Raw genomic sequence first — 14561 nt, forward strand, 5'->3', positions numbered from 1 at the left:
AAAATATTTTTATTAAATATTCTTTGTCCAAAATAAGCCTCAAGTTCAAACTTATACAATAAAGAAGAAACGTTCTGTGTGGAACATAGTACATCAATTGCAATAATATACAAAGTTTCATGATAATGACATGCTGGTACAAGAATTGGCCATCTTATTCAAATATGGAATAAACAAATATGGTATGTCACATCAGTAAATAATCAGTTACATATTCTTTAGTGGTCTTATCTAATATAAACTATAATGACCTAAAGCCCATTTAAATAATGAGTGTTCGATACAAATGATCCCTAAGTTGGTGGTTGTCAGTGAGTGGACCAACAAGAGTAGGGTAGGCTAGGGGAAAGGTGTTATAGGAAAGGAGTAGAGAAGATAACTGGGGAGAGATATAAAAAATAAAAAGGCAGATTGGTTTATAACATATACAAAAGGGCATCTTATTTATTTAACCAAGCGTCCCATTTCTTCTGTTATGTGTGATCAGTCCACGGGTCATCATTACTTCTGGGATATTATCTGCTCCCCTACAGGAAGTGCAAGAGGATTCACCCAGCAGAGTTGCTATATAGCTCCTCCCCTCTACGTCACCTCCAGTCATTCTCTTGCACCCAAAGACTAGATAGGAGGTGTGAGAGGACTATGGTGATTATGCTTAGTTTTTATAACTTCAATCAAAAGTTTGTTATTTTACAATAGCACCGGAGCGTGTTATTACTTCTCTGGCAGAGTTTGAAGAAGAATCTACCAGAGTTTTTCTTATGATTTTAACCGGAGTAGTTAAGATCATATTGCTGTTTCTCGGCCATCTGAGGGAGGTAAAAGCTTCAGATCAGGGGACAGCGGGCAGTTGAATCTGCATTGAGGTATGTAGCAGTTTTTATTTTCTGAATGGAATTGATGAGAAAATCCTGCTATACCGTTATAATGACATGTATGTATACTCTACACTTCAGTGTTCTGGGGATGGTATTTCACCGGAATTACTCTGTAAAAATACATTAAACCTTTTAATAGGTATTTAATTCATGTTAAACGTTTTTGCTGGAATGTAGAATCGTTTGCATTTCTGAGGTACTGAGTGAATAAATATTTGGGCATTATTTTTCCACTTGGCAGTTTGCTTGTTTTGATTATGACAGTTTCGTTTCTCTCTCACTGCTGTGTGTGAGGGGGAGGGGCCGTTTTTGGCGCTCTTTGCTACGCATCAAAAATTTCCAGTCAGTTACACTTATATTTTCTGCATGATCCGGTTCATTTCTAACAGAACTCAGGGGTCTTCAAACTTCTTTGAAGGGAAGTAGATTCTCTCAGCAGAGCTGTGAGATTTATATAGTGACTGTGTTTTAAAACGTTGCTCTGTAATTTTTATGTTTAAAATTTAATTAGTGTTATTTTACTAATGGGAACAAACCTTTGCTAAAAAGTTGTGTTGTTTGTTAAGAGTGATGCTATAACTGTTTTTTTCAGTTCATTTTTTCAACTGTCATTTAATCGTTTAGTGCTTCTTGAGGCACAGTACGTTTTTATTAAATAAAATTGTAACCGAGTTGCATGTTTATTGCTAGTGTGTTAAACATGTCTGATTCAGAGGAAGATACCTGTGTCATTTGTTCCAATGCCAAGGTGGAGCCCAATAGAAATTTATGTACTAACTGTATTGATGCTACCTTAAATAAAAGCCAATCTGTACAAATTGAACAAATTTCACCAAACAGCGAGGGGAGAGTTATGCCGACTAACTCGCCTCACGTGTCAGTACCTGCATCTCCCGCCCGGGAGGTGCGTGATATTATGGCGCCTAGTACATCTGGGCAGCCATTACAGATAACATTACAAGATATGGCTACTGTTATGACTGAAGTTTTGGCTAAATTACCAGAACTAAGAGGCAAGCGTGATCACTCTGGGGTGAGAACAGAGTGCGCTGATAATTCTAGGGCCATGTCTGATACTGCGTCACAGCTTGCAGAGCATGAGGACGGAGAGCTTCATTCTGTAGGTGACGGTTCTGATCCAAACAGATTGGATTCAGATATTTCAAATTTTAAATTTAAATTGGAAAACCTCCGTGTATTACTAGGAGAGGTCTTAGCAGCTCTCAACGATTGTAACGCTGTTGCAATACCAGAGAAAATGTGTAGGTTGGATAAATACTTTGCGGTACCGGCGAGTACTGACGTTTTTCCTATACCTAAGAGATTAACTGAAATTGTTACTAAGGAGTGGGATAGACCCGGTGTGCCGTTCTCACCCCCTCCAATATTTAGAAAGATGTTTCCAATAGACGCCACCACACGGGACTTATGGCAAACGGTCCCTAAGGTGGAGGGAGCAGTTTCTACTTTAGCTAAGCGTACCACTATCCCGGTGGAGGATAGCTGTGCTTTTTCAGATCCTATGGATAAAAAATTAGAGGGTTACCTTAAGAAAATGTTTGTTCAACAAGGTTTTATATTACAACCCCTTGCATGCATCGCGCCGATCACGGCTGCGGCAGCATTTTGGATTGAGTCTCTGGAAGAGAACCTTAGTTCAGCTACGCTGGACGACATTACGGACAGGCTTAGAGTCCTTAAACTAGCTAATTCTTTCATTTCGGAGGCCGTAGTACATTTAACCAAACTTACGGCTAAGAATTCAGGATTCGCCATTCAGGCACGCAGGGCGCTGTGGCTAAAATCCTGGTCGGCTGATGTAACTTCTAAGTCCAAATTACTTAATATACCTTTCAAGGGGCAAACTTTATTTGGGCCCGGTTTGAAAGAAATTATTGCTGACATTACAGGAGGTAAGGGCCACGCTCTACCTCAAGACAAAGCCAAAGCTAAGGCTAGACAGTCTAATTTTCGTCCCTTTCGGAATTTCAAAGCAGGAGCAGCGCCAACTTCCACTGCACCAAAACAGGGAGGAGCTGCTGCTCGTTACAGACAAGGCTGGAAGCCTAACCAGTCCTGGAACAAGGGCAAGCAGGCCAGTAAACCTGCTGCTGCCCCAAAGACAGCATGAACCGAGGGCCCCCGATCCGGGACCGGATCTAGTGGGGGGCAGACTCTCTCTCTTCGCCCAGGCTTGGGCAAGAGATGTCCAGGATCCCTGGGCGCTAGAGATCATATCTCAGGGATACCTTCTAGACTTCAAATTCTCTCCCCCAAGAGGGAGATTTCATCTGTCAAGGTTGTCAACAAACCAAATAAAGAAGGACGCGTTTCTACGCTGTGTACAAGATCTATTATTAATGGGAGTGATCCATCCGGTTCCGCGGTCGGAACAAGGACAAGGGTTTTACTCAAACCTGTTTGTGGTTCCCAAAAAAGAGGGAACTTTCAGGCCAATCTTGGATTTAAAGATCCTAAACAAATTCCTAAGAGTTCCATCGTTCAAAATGGAAACTATTCGGACAATCTTACCCATGATCCAAGAGGGTCAGTACATGACCACAGTGGATTTAAAGGATGCTTACCTTCACATACCGATTCACAAGGATCATTACCGGTATCTAAGGTTTGCCTTCTTAAACAGGCATTACCAGTTTGTAGCCCTTCCATTCGGATTGGCTACGGCTCCAAGAATCTTTACAAAGGTTCTGGGTGCCCTTCTGGCGGTACTAAGACCGCGAGGAATTTCGGTAGCTCCGTACCTAGACGACATTCTGATACAAGCTTCAAGCTTTCAAACTGCCAAGTCTCATACAGAGTTAGTTCTGGCATTTCTAAGGTCGCATGGATGGAAAGTGAACGAAAAGAAGAGTTCTCTCTTTCCTCTCACAAGAGTTCCATTCTTGGGGACTCTTATAGATTCTGTAGAAATGAAGATTTATCTGACAGAAGACAGATTAACAAAGCTTCTAAATGCATGCCGTGTCCTTCATTCCATTCAACTCCCGTCAGTAGCTCAATGCATGGAGGTGATCGGCTTAATGGTAGCAGCAATGGACATAGTTCCATTTGCACGCCTACATCTCAGACCGCTGCAATTGTGCATGCTGAGTCAGTGGAATGGGGATTACTCAGATTTGTCCCCCACTCTGAATCTGGATCAAGAGACCAGAAACTCTCTTCTATGGTGGCTTTCTCGGCCACATCTGTCCAGGGGGATGCCGTTCAGCAGGCCGGACTGGACAATTGTAACAACAGACGCCAGCCTTCTAGGTTGGGGCGCTGTCTGGAATTCTCTGAAGGCTCAGGGACAATGGAGTCAGGAGGAAAGTCTCCTGCCAATAAACATTCTGGAATTGAGAGCAGTTCTCAATGCCCTTCTAGCTTGGCCCCAGTTAAAGACTCGGGGGTTCATCAGGTTTCAGTCGGACAACATCACGACTGTAGCTTACATCAACCATCAAGGAGGGACAAGAAGCTCCCTAGCAATGATAGAAGTATCAAAGATAATTCGCTGGGCAGAGTCTCACTCTTGCCACCTGTCAGCAATCCACATCCCGGGAGTGGAGAACTGGGAGGCGGATTTCTTGAGTCGCCAGACTCTTCATCCGGGGGAGTGGGAACTTCATCCGGAGGTCTTTGCCCAAATACTTCAACGTTGGGGCAAACCAGAGATAGATCTCATGGCGTCTCGCCAGAACGCCAAACTTCCTCGCTACGGATCCAGATCCAGGGATCCGGGAGCGGTTCTGATAGATGCTTTGACAGCACCTTGGAACTTCAGGATGGCTTATGTGTTTCCACCCTTCCCTCTGCTTCCTCGATTGATTGCCAAAATCAAACAGGAGAGAGCATCAGTGATTCTAATAGCGCCTGCATGGCCGCGCAGGACTTGGTATGCAGATCTAGTGGACATGTCATCCTGTCCGCCTTGGTCTCTACCTCTAAGACAGGACCTTCTGATTCAGGGTCCATTCAAACATCAAAGTCTAACTTCTCTGAAGCTGACTGCTTGGAAATTGAACGCTTGATTTTATCAAAACGTGGTTTTTCTGAGTCGGTTATTGATACCCTGATACAGGCTAGGAAGCCTGTTACCAGAAAGATTTACCATAAAATATGGCGTAAATACCTATACTGGTGTGAATCCAAAGATTACTCCTGGAGTAAGGTTAGGATTCCTAGGATATTGTCTTTTCTACAAGAAGGTTTAGAAAAGGGTTTATCGGCTAGCTCATTAAAGGGACAGATCTCAGCTCTGTCCATCTTGTTACACAGGCGTCTGTCAGAAAATTCAGACATCCAGGCCTTTTGTCAGGCTTTAACTAGGATCAAGCCTGTGTTTAAAACTGTTGCTCCGCCATGGAGTTTAAACTTAGTTCTTAACGTTTTACAGGGTGTTCCGTTTGAACCCCTTCATTCCATTGATATTAAATTGTTATCTTGGAAAGTTCTATTTTTAATGGCTATTTCCTCGGCTCGAAGAGTCTCTGAGTTATCAGCCCTACATTGTGATTCTCCTTATCTGATCTTTCACTCAGACAAGGTAGTTCTGCGTACTAAGCCTGGGTTCTTACCTAAGGTAGTCACTAACAGGAATATCAATCAAGAGATTGTTGTTCCATCCTTGTGTCCAAATCCTTCTTCAAAGAAGGAACGTCTTCTACACAATCTGGATGTAGTTCGTGCCCTCAAGTTCTACTTGCAGGCAACTAAAGATTTTCGCCAAACTTCTTCCCTGTTTGTCGTTTATTCTGGACAGAGGAGAGGTCAAAAAGCTTCTGCTACCTCTCTCTCTTTTTGGCTTCGTAGCATAATACGTTTGGCCTATGAAACTGCTGGACAGCAGCCTCCTGAAAGAATTACAGCTCATTCCACTAGAGCTGTGGCTTCCACTTGGGCCTTTAAGAATGAGGCCTCTGTTGAACAGATTTGCAAGGCTGCAACTTGGTCTTCGCTTCATACTTTTTCCAAATTTTACAAATTTGACACTTTTGCTTCTTCGGAGGCTATTTTTGGGAGAAAGGTTCTTCAGGCAGTGGTTCCTTCTGTATAATGAGCCTGCCTATCCCTCCCGTCATCCGTGTACTTTTGCTTTGGTATTGGTATCCCAGAAGTAATGATGACCCGTGGACTGATCACACATAACAGAAGAAAACATAATTTATGCTTACCTGATAAATTCCTTTCTTCTGTTGTGTGATCAGTCCACGGCCCGCCCTGTTTTTTAAGGCAGGTACATATTTTTTAAATTATAATTCAGTCACCACTACACCCTTGGTTTCTCCTTTCTCGTTGGTCTTTGGTCGAATGACTGGAGGTGACGTAGAGGGGAGGAGCTATATAGCAACTCTGCTGGGTGAATCCTCTTGCACTTCCTGTAGGGGAGCAGATAATATCCCAGAAGTAATGATGACCCGTGGACTGATCACACAACAGAAGAAAGGAATTTATCAGGTAAGCATAAATTATGTTATTAGCCAGTTGGTGTCCTTCCGATCAATCGAGTTGTAAAAGTATCTCTCCATTGTTGCCATGTAGTCAATCACACCTTTAATTTCAGAAAGGCTTGGGGGTTCTGGAGACTTCCAGGATTGCGCTATACATAGCTTAGTTGCCGTGAAAATGTACACCAGCAGTCTCTTCGACGCCAGAGTTATATCTCCTGCCATTATATTGAAAAGAGCGTTAAGAGGCGTTATCGGAGTCATTAATTGTAGGGAATTGCACATGTCATTAACTTCTCTGCAGAGTGAAGATATTTTCGGGCACTCCCACCAAATGTGGAGGTCTGTCCCTTCATCTCCACACTCTCGCCAGCACAGGGATGAGGATCCTAAATACATTTTGGCAAGTCTGACAGGGGTTCTGTGCCATTTCAGCAGGACCTTAATATAGACTTCCAGCATTGTGACACAGTGTATAGTCTTTTTCGTGAGGGAAATAGCGTCGTCCCAGTCATGATCTAAAATGTTGACGCCCACCTCCCTAATCCATGCCTTATATTGCCAAGGTATCCCCTTGGTAAGATCTGATAGGAGTAGATTATAATGCAATGTGAGTGGAAAGTTTAATGTTTTAATGTGGCCTGAGTATGTTCTTTTTCTAGGCTATCTAGTGCTCTGTATTGCACTGTTACTTCTATTTTATTAACTGCATGTGTGGGCCTTGTGGATGCTTACTGTCCTGTTTATAGTGTCAGAATGTCTTGTCTGCTTACCCCTTCACTTGCAGTCACAGTAGTCCTCCACAGCAGGGTCCTAGAGGAAACTGCCGGTGGTTTGACTGTGCCCGGGCTATTTGGGCACTCTGGTTCTTTCTACCTTGTGCGCCATGTGGTAGGCCGCTAAGCATTCCCTTCTTTCTAAGCCTCCTGCTTTGTCCGTGGGTGGTTTGTTGTTGCGTGCACTCAGCTGATGTGACCGGACACCTAGCGTGGCTCTATATCTCTCTTCTCTCCTTAGTTGTCTTTCCCACCACCGCCGTGGTCTGTTTGAAGCTGTTCGTCCCGGCGGGGGAGTCGATTGCATGACTCCTTTCTTACTTTTGTTCCGGGCAGGTATGTAGACTCACTGCCAAGGATTAGAGGCACTAGGGCTTGTTAAAAAACTGTCTTTCAGCTAATTCTCCGATAACAACTCGGAGCCCTTCTTCTTTGCTGCTGCTCGCTTTGCCTGCCCACCAGAAGTGCTTTTCTTTTTTTATGGTGCCTTTATTGATGTCTAGGTACTTTTATATTAGGTACAATCTGCAACTACTACTGGATGTGACATTTGTGTGCCATGTTTTTTTTTTTTTTTTTTTTTTTTTTTTTTTTTTTTACCTTTGTCTAGACTCTGGATTTAGCTCTTGTTTTTGCAGATATTGGTTTATCCTTTTACACGTTTTAGACCAAGGTCCTATGTTTCTGTTTTTATCTGCCTTCTGTTATAAACCTTGACCTGCCCTTGATTCTGAGTATTGTCATTCTGGACTTGCTGTGCATTCTTGCTATCTACCTTAATTTTTTGTATTTAACGTTTAGGTACTCATTTTTTTTCAGTGTTGAGGGTCATGTCCAAGTTGCAATCAAGGGTTAGGTCTGTTCAATTACTTTCCTATCCAAGACTGTGGATTATATACTAGGGCTGGGAGGATGATAAGAGGGCAGATACCACATCCTTTGTAGCTGTTGGGGAGATAAGTTTGTCGGTGGGCAGAGCCTGGTTGTTTGCGGTCATTTATAAGGAGTGTAAATTGTTAGTGTGTTAGAAGTTTTTTCATGCCCAGTAGAATTTATTTATTTTTGAAGTATTGAGAAAGTAATTTTCCAAGAGGCAGGTGGTAAGGGGAAGTACTCACTGGAAGAGAAATCATCTGATACAAGATTTAAAGAAAAGTTTTGCTTAGAGAGGTTGAGAACAAAGGTGTAGACCCATAACTTTTAGTCCAGAAATACAGTTGATGTACAAGGATATTTATTTATGTAGTTTCATCTTATTATGCAATGTACTGTATATAGAAAGTTATAAGATAAGGAGACTGGATTTCCCTGCAAGCTAAGCCAATTGTAATGAGTTTTGGGTTTAAAGAGCAAAATCAGCTATTTTATACACAAAATAAACAGAAAATATCAATTTCTCATACATTTTATTCTCTGCAGCAGGTATAGCAAGTCATTAGAAACAGAATAAGAGGAAACAAAATTTATAGTAGACTGTTCCTTTAAAGTGATAGAATAGTGAAAAGTTATAACAAGAGATGGACTGTTCATGGCAGGAGAGAGCTAAGATGATATGTAGGTGTCTTTAAGTGTTTTGAATCTGGATTTTTTATAATTTTGATAGAGGTGTTAGGTGGTCGAAGAGCAATAGGTTGTGGTGATACTGCATGTTAAGAAATGGTTGTCACTTGTCAGAAAGTTGAATTGGCTGACAAGTAGATGAAGCAAGGTTTTTATCTTGGTACTTGGGAGAATCAATCCATGGTGAGATCCTTTGATACTCTGAGGCACTGGGGTTGTAAACAGACTGGGCTATTGATATTATCAGGAATTAAAGGAGGGGTGTCAGAGGTGAAAACAAAATATATCCAGACAGCAAAGAGATTAAGAATTTGTTTGTTACTCATGTGGGTGCTGCAAAATACACTAAGGGCTCAACTTGACCGATTTAGCTAATGACCGCTGCTTGATGAATACTAGGGGGGGGGGGGGCAAATGACTTGATAAACCGAGCCCTAAATGGCCAAAAGTATGTGGACACCCCTTCTAATTATTTAGTTCAGATGTTTTTGCCACACCCTTTGGTAACATTTGCATAAAATCAGCACATAGCCATGAAATTTCCATAGACAAGCATTGGCAGTATAATGGGTCATACTGATGAGCTCAGTGACTTTAAATGTGGCACTGTCATAGGGATGCCACCTTTGCCAAGTCATTAAATTACATTTATGCTCTACTAGATCTGACAGGTCAACTTTAGCGTTCTATTATTGTGAACCAGAAATGTCTAGGAGCGACAACAGCGTAGACACGAAGTGTTAGACCACACAAACTCACCAAGCAGGTCTGCAGAGTGCTAAAGCATGTGGCATATAAAAATTGCCTATCATTTGTTGCATCCCTCGCTACAGGGTTCCTATCTGGGATGGTGTACAGCACAATGTCACTGGACTCTGGAGTAGTGGAAATGTGTTCTCTGTAGTGAGTAAATCACGCTTAAGTGTCTGGCAGTCTGATGGAAGAATCTGGATGTGGCAGATGACAGGAAAATGCTACCTACCGGAATGTATAGTGTAAAGTTTGGTGGTGGAGGGTTAATAGACTGGACTGTTTTTATGTTTTTGGGCTAGTTCCAGTGATACATATATATATATTTTAGTCAGTTATGTGCTTCCAACTTTATTGCATCAATTGGGGAAGGCCCTGTCCTGTTTCAGCATGACTGTGCTCCTGTGCACAAAGCAAGATCCATGAAGACATGGTTTGATGAGTTTGGTGTAGAGGAGTTCTAATTGTATGCACAGAGCCCTGACCTCAACCCCATGGACCTTGGGATGAACTGGAACACTGATTGTGAGGTAGACCTTTTTGTCCAATATCGGTGCCTGCCCTTGCAAATACTCTTTCCTATGGCATGGATAGTCCACGATTTCATTTCAATTACTAGTTGGATATTCAACTGCTGGCCAGCAGGAGGAGGCAAAGAGCACCACAGCAAAGCTGTTAAGTGTCACTTCCCTTACCCGTAATCCAGGACTTTTAGGGATTAATGCCTCTATGACAGGTTACCATACACCTGGTGGTTCCTTGGGAAGGTCAAATGCTCCCTGGTGGGTCTGACTGACTTATATATCCCTTCATAGAGGGATTCATAAAGGGCAGAACAGATGTAAAACTTTTATGTGCAGAAACTATGTGAGATAAGTGGTTAATAAGTTTCCCCTTTAGAGACTACGATACTAGGCTGGTTGTGGGTCAATTCATGACTATGGCAGTTAATTTTTTAAGGAGTGGTATTTGTCCTTTATTTCAATGTGTTGGACTTTGGTTAGAGGTTTTGGGCTAACATTTATTCGGTTATGAGTTGCGCTCAGTGCGCGCTTTTGTTTTGTGGCGCAGTTGAAAATCTATCTTGTGGTCACGTGACCTCCACTCTTCCTCTTCAGCCTTCCTCAGTACGGCATGGAGAGCAGAGTGTAGAGAACTTACTTTGGCGGCCATCTTTTCCATATAGTAGGACGGCAAGCTCATTAGGACTTGAATAAGTCTATGGAGGAGTTAGATCGTCTCTGCTCTACTCCGGTGTAGAGTTCCGTTTTTTTTTAATAGTGGGTTTGTTCTACTGATCGCTGGAATGGTAAGTCATCTCAGCCCTGTGAGGGTATTATGTAAAGAGGTTGCAAATAAAGTTCTTTCTTAATTTATGCTCTTACTATTATTTATTTTGTCAGACCGGATGACTCGGTTTTCATTAATTATAATAAATCAAACAGTCATTACAGTGGGATGGTGTTTCCTTTACTATGGACTCTGATTCTGCCTTATCTGACAATTTTGGCAAATGTTTATTTTGCTTCAAGGTAACTATTGTTCCTCTTGTGCTATTTTGTACCACTTGTTTCAATAAATCCTTGTTGTCAAGGGATAAGAATTCCCTTTCTGAGCCTGTAGTCTCTCAGGAGGATAATGTTGTCTGGGCCATGCCTCAACTTTTTTCTCTAACGTCCCAAGCATTATCTGCTTTCACATGCAGTGCCCTGCAGTTCCTCTCAACAAATTCCTGGGGGTATTTTTTTACCAGGAGATTTTGCTTCACAAATCACTTCTGCAGTTTCTGCAATCCTGTCAGTCTTTCCGTTGACTGGTAAGCAGAGAGAAAGTCTAGGAAAGTTTCCCAATCTAAAAGTCTGACTCCACTAAGTCTACACTAGTCGCTCTAGCTCAGTTATCTGAGGTAGATCATTCCTCAGCAGATTCTGAGGGAGAAAATTCTGACTATGAGTCTGTAGATGGAGAAACTAGTCGGTGTAGCAGATCAAGAGGAACTTAATTTCTCTTGTAAGGTGTATCCAGTCCACGGATTCATCCTTGTGGGATATTCTCCTTCCCAACAGGAAGTGGCAAAGAGAGCACACAGCAGAGCTGTCCATATAGCTCCCCCTCTAGCTCCACCCCCCAGTCATTCTCTTTGCCGGCTCTAAGCAATCGGAAGTGTAAAGTGAATGTGGTGTTAGAATTGTAGTTTTTATTTTCTTCAATCAAAAGTTTATTTTAAATGGTACCGGTTTGTACTATTTACTCTCTAGCAGAAAAGAGATGAAGATTTCTGCAGAGAGGAAGATGATTTTAGCATGTTGTAACTAAAATCCACTACTGTTCCCACACAGGACTGAGGAATATCAGAAAACTTCAGTTGGGGGGAACGGTTTGCAGGTTAGGCTGCAATAAGGTATGTTCAGTCATTTATTTCTAGACAAGACTGTGATAATGCTAGAAGAGACTGATAATATCCCCATGAGGGGAGGGTAAGCTGTGTTCAGAGACTCAGTAAGGAATTGCAAGCTTACATAACAGGGCTAGTTTATGCTGGTTGACACTAACTCAGGGCAGACGATTTTTTTATTGAATATATCGTTTTGTGAGACACTTTGAAGGTCCCTTTGTTTTTTTTTTCAGGGGTTGTTACCCACATGGCTATATTTAATCTCTCAGGAGTGTTTCTTTAGGCCTCACAGCTCTGGAGTAGAGTGGGAGGGGCCTAATTTTGCGCCTCAGATGCGCAGTTAAAATTGAATAGAAGTTCATGCTGCTTCACATGGAGGGTCCTGCTGCAGTTTGAGGGCCTATAAGAAGCTTTTCCCCCCAAATCTGGTCCTAAGGGCAGGTAGGGCCACAGCAGAGCTGTGGCAAGGTGCTGTATAGTTTTTTAACCGGTTGTTGGCTTAATGTCGATCCGGTTTGGGCATTAAGGGGTTAATTGTTTTTATTGCTAGTGGTGCAATCTTACTAAGGCTTTAGGCATATACTGTAAAAATTTCGAAAAGTTTACTGCATTTTTCACTGTTTTGCAAAATTGTGTGTCCTTTTTATCTCTTAAAGGCACAGTAACGTTTTTTTTCAAAGTATATTTTTCTTTGATTAAAGTGATTTCCAAGCCTGTTTGTGTATACTACTAGTCTGTTAAACATGTCTGACACCAAGGAAAGTCCTTGTTCAATGTGTTTAGAAGCCATGGTGGAACCCCCTCTCAGAATGTGTCCCACTTGTACAGATATGTCTATACACTTTAAAGATCATATTGTTGCACTTAAAAATGTGGCCCAAGATGATTCTCAGACTGAAGGTAACGAGGGTAGCCCGTCAACCTCTCCCCAGGTGTCACAACCAGTTACGCCCGCTCAAGCGACGCCTAGCACCTCTAGTGCGTCTAACTCTTTTACCTTACAAGAATTAGCGGCAGTCATGGATAATTTCCTCTCAGTATTCTTATCAAGACTGCCCGTGTTACCCGCAAAGCGCGATAGCTCTGTTTTAAGAACAGATTATGAGCATCCTGACGCTTTAGTAGCCGTATCCGATATACCCTCACAACGCTCTGAAGTGGGGGCGAGGGATTTGATGTCTGAGGGAGAAGTTTCCGATTCAGGAAAGGTTTCTCCTCAGACAGATTCAGATACATTGGCTTTTAAATTTAAACTTAAGCTTATTGCTCAGGGAGGTATTAGTTACTCTGGATGACTGCGACCCTATGGTGGTTCCAGAGAAATTGTGTAAAATGGACAAGTACCTAGAGGTTCCTGTTTACACTGATGCGTTTCCGGTCCCTAAGAGGATTGCGGATATCGTTACTAGGGAGTGGGATAGACCAGGTGTTCCCTTTGTTCCCCCTCCTGTCTTTAAGAAAATGTTCCCCATATCTGACCCCATGCGGGACTCGTGGCAGACGGTCCCTAAGGTGGAGGGGGCTGTTTCTTCACTTGCTAAACGCACAACCATACCAATCCAAGACAGTTGTGCCTTTAAAGACCCTATGGATAAAAAATTAGAGGGTTTACTTAGGAAAATATTTGTTCAACAAGGTTTTCTTCCCCAACCTATTGCGTGCATTATTCCTGTAACTACTGCAGCTGCTTTCTGGTTCGAGGCGCTGGAAGATGCGCTCCAGACGGAGACCTCATATGAGGACATTATGGATAGAATTAAGGCTCTAAAACTGGCTAATTCTTTTATCACAGATGCCGCTTTCCAACTAGCTAAGTTAGCGGCAAAAAATTCAGGTTTCGACATTTTGGCGCGCAGGGCGCTATGGCTAAAGTCCTGGTCAGCCGATGTGTCGTCAAAATCCAAGCTCTTGAACATCCCTTTCAAAGGAAAGACCCTCTTTGGGCCTGAATTGAAAGAGATTATTTCAGAAATCACTGGGGGTAAAGGCCATGCTCTCCCTCAGGACAAGTCCTTTAAGACAAAGAATAAACAAAATAATTTTCGTTCCTTTCGGAATTTCAGGAGCGGTCTCGCTTCATCCTCCCCTGCTGCAAAGCAAGAGGGTAACGCTTCACAACACAGGGCAGCCTGGAAACCTTACCAGGGCTGGAACAAGGGTAAACAGGCCAAAAAGCCTGCAGCTGCCACCAAGACAGCATGAAGGGGTAGCCCCCGATCTGGGACCGGATCTAGTAGGGGGCAGACTCTCTCTCTCTCTCTCTCTCTCTCTCTCTCTCTCTCTCTCTCTCTCTCTCTCTCTCTCTCTCTCTCTTCGCTCAGGCCTGGGCAAGAGACGTACACGATCCCTGGGCATTAGAGATTGTATCCCAGGGATATCTTCTAGAATTCAAGGACTCTCCTCCAAGGGGAAGGTTCCACATTTCTCGTCTGTCTACAGATCAGACAAAGAAAGAAGCGTTTTTACGCTGTGTAGAAGATCTACATACAATGGGAGTGATCCACCCAGTTCCAATTGCGGAACAAGGGCTGGGTTTTTACTCAAATCTGTTTGTGGTTCCCAAAAAAGAAGGAAGTTTCAGACCAATCCTGGATCTCAAAATTCTAAACAGATTCCTCAGAGACCCATCATTCAAGATAGAGACCATTCGGACAATCTTACCAATGGAAGGTCAATATATGACTACCGTGGATCTAAAGGATGCGTATCTGCACATTTCTATCCACAAAGATCATCACCAGTTTCTCAGGTTCGC

Source organism: Bombina bombina, chromosome 1, assembly GCF_027579735.1.
Source record: "Bombina bombina isolate aBomBom1 chromosome 1, aBomBom1.pri, whole genome shotgun sequence".
Lineage (NCBI taxonomy): Eukaryota > Metazoa > Chordata > Amphibia > Anura > Bombinatoridae > Bombina > Bombina bombina.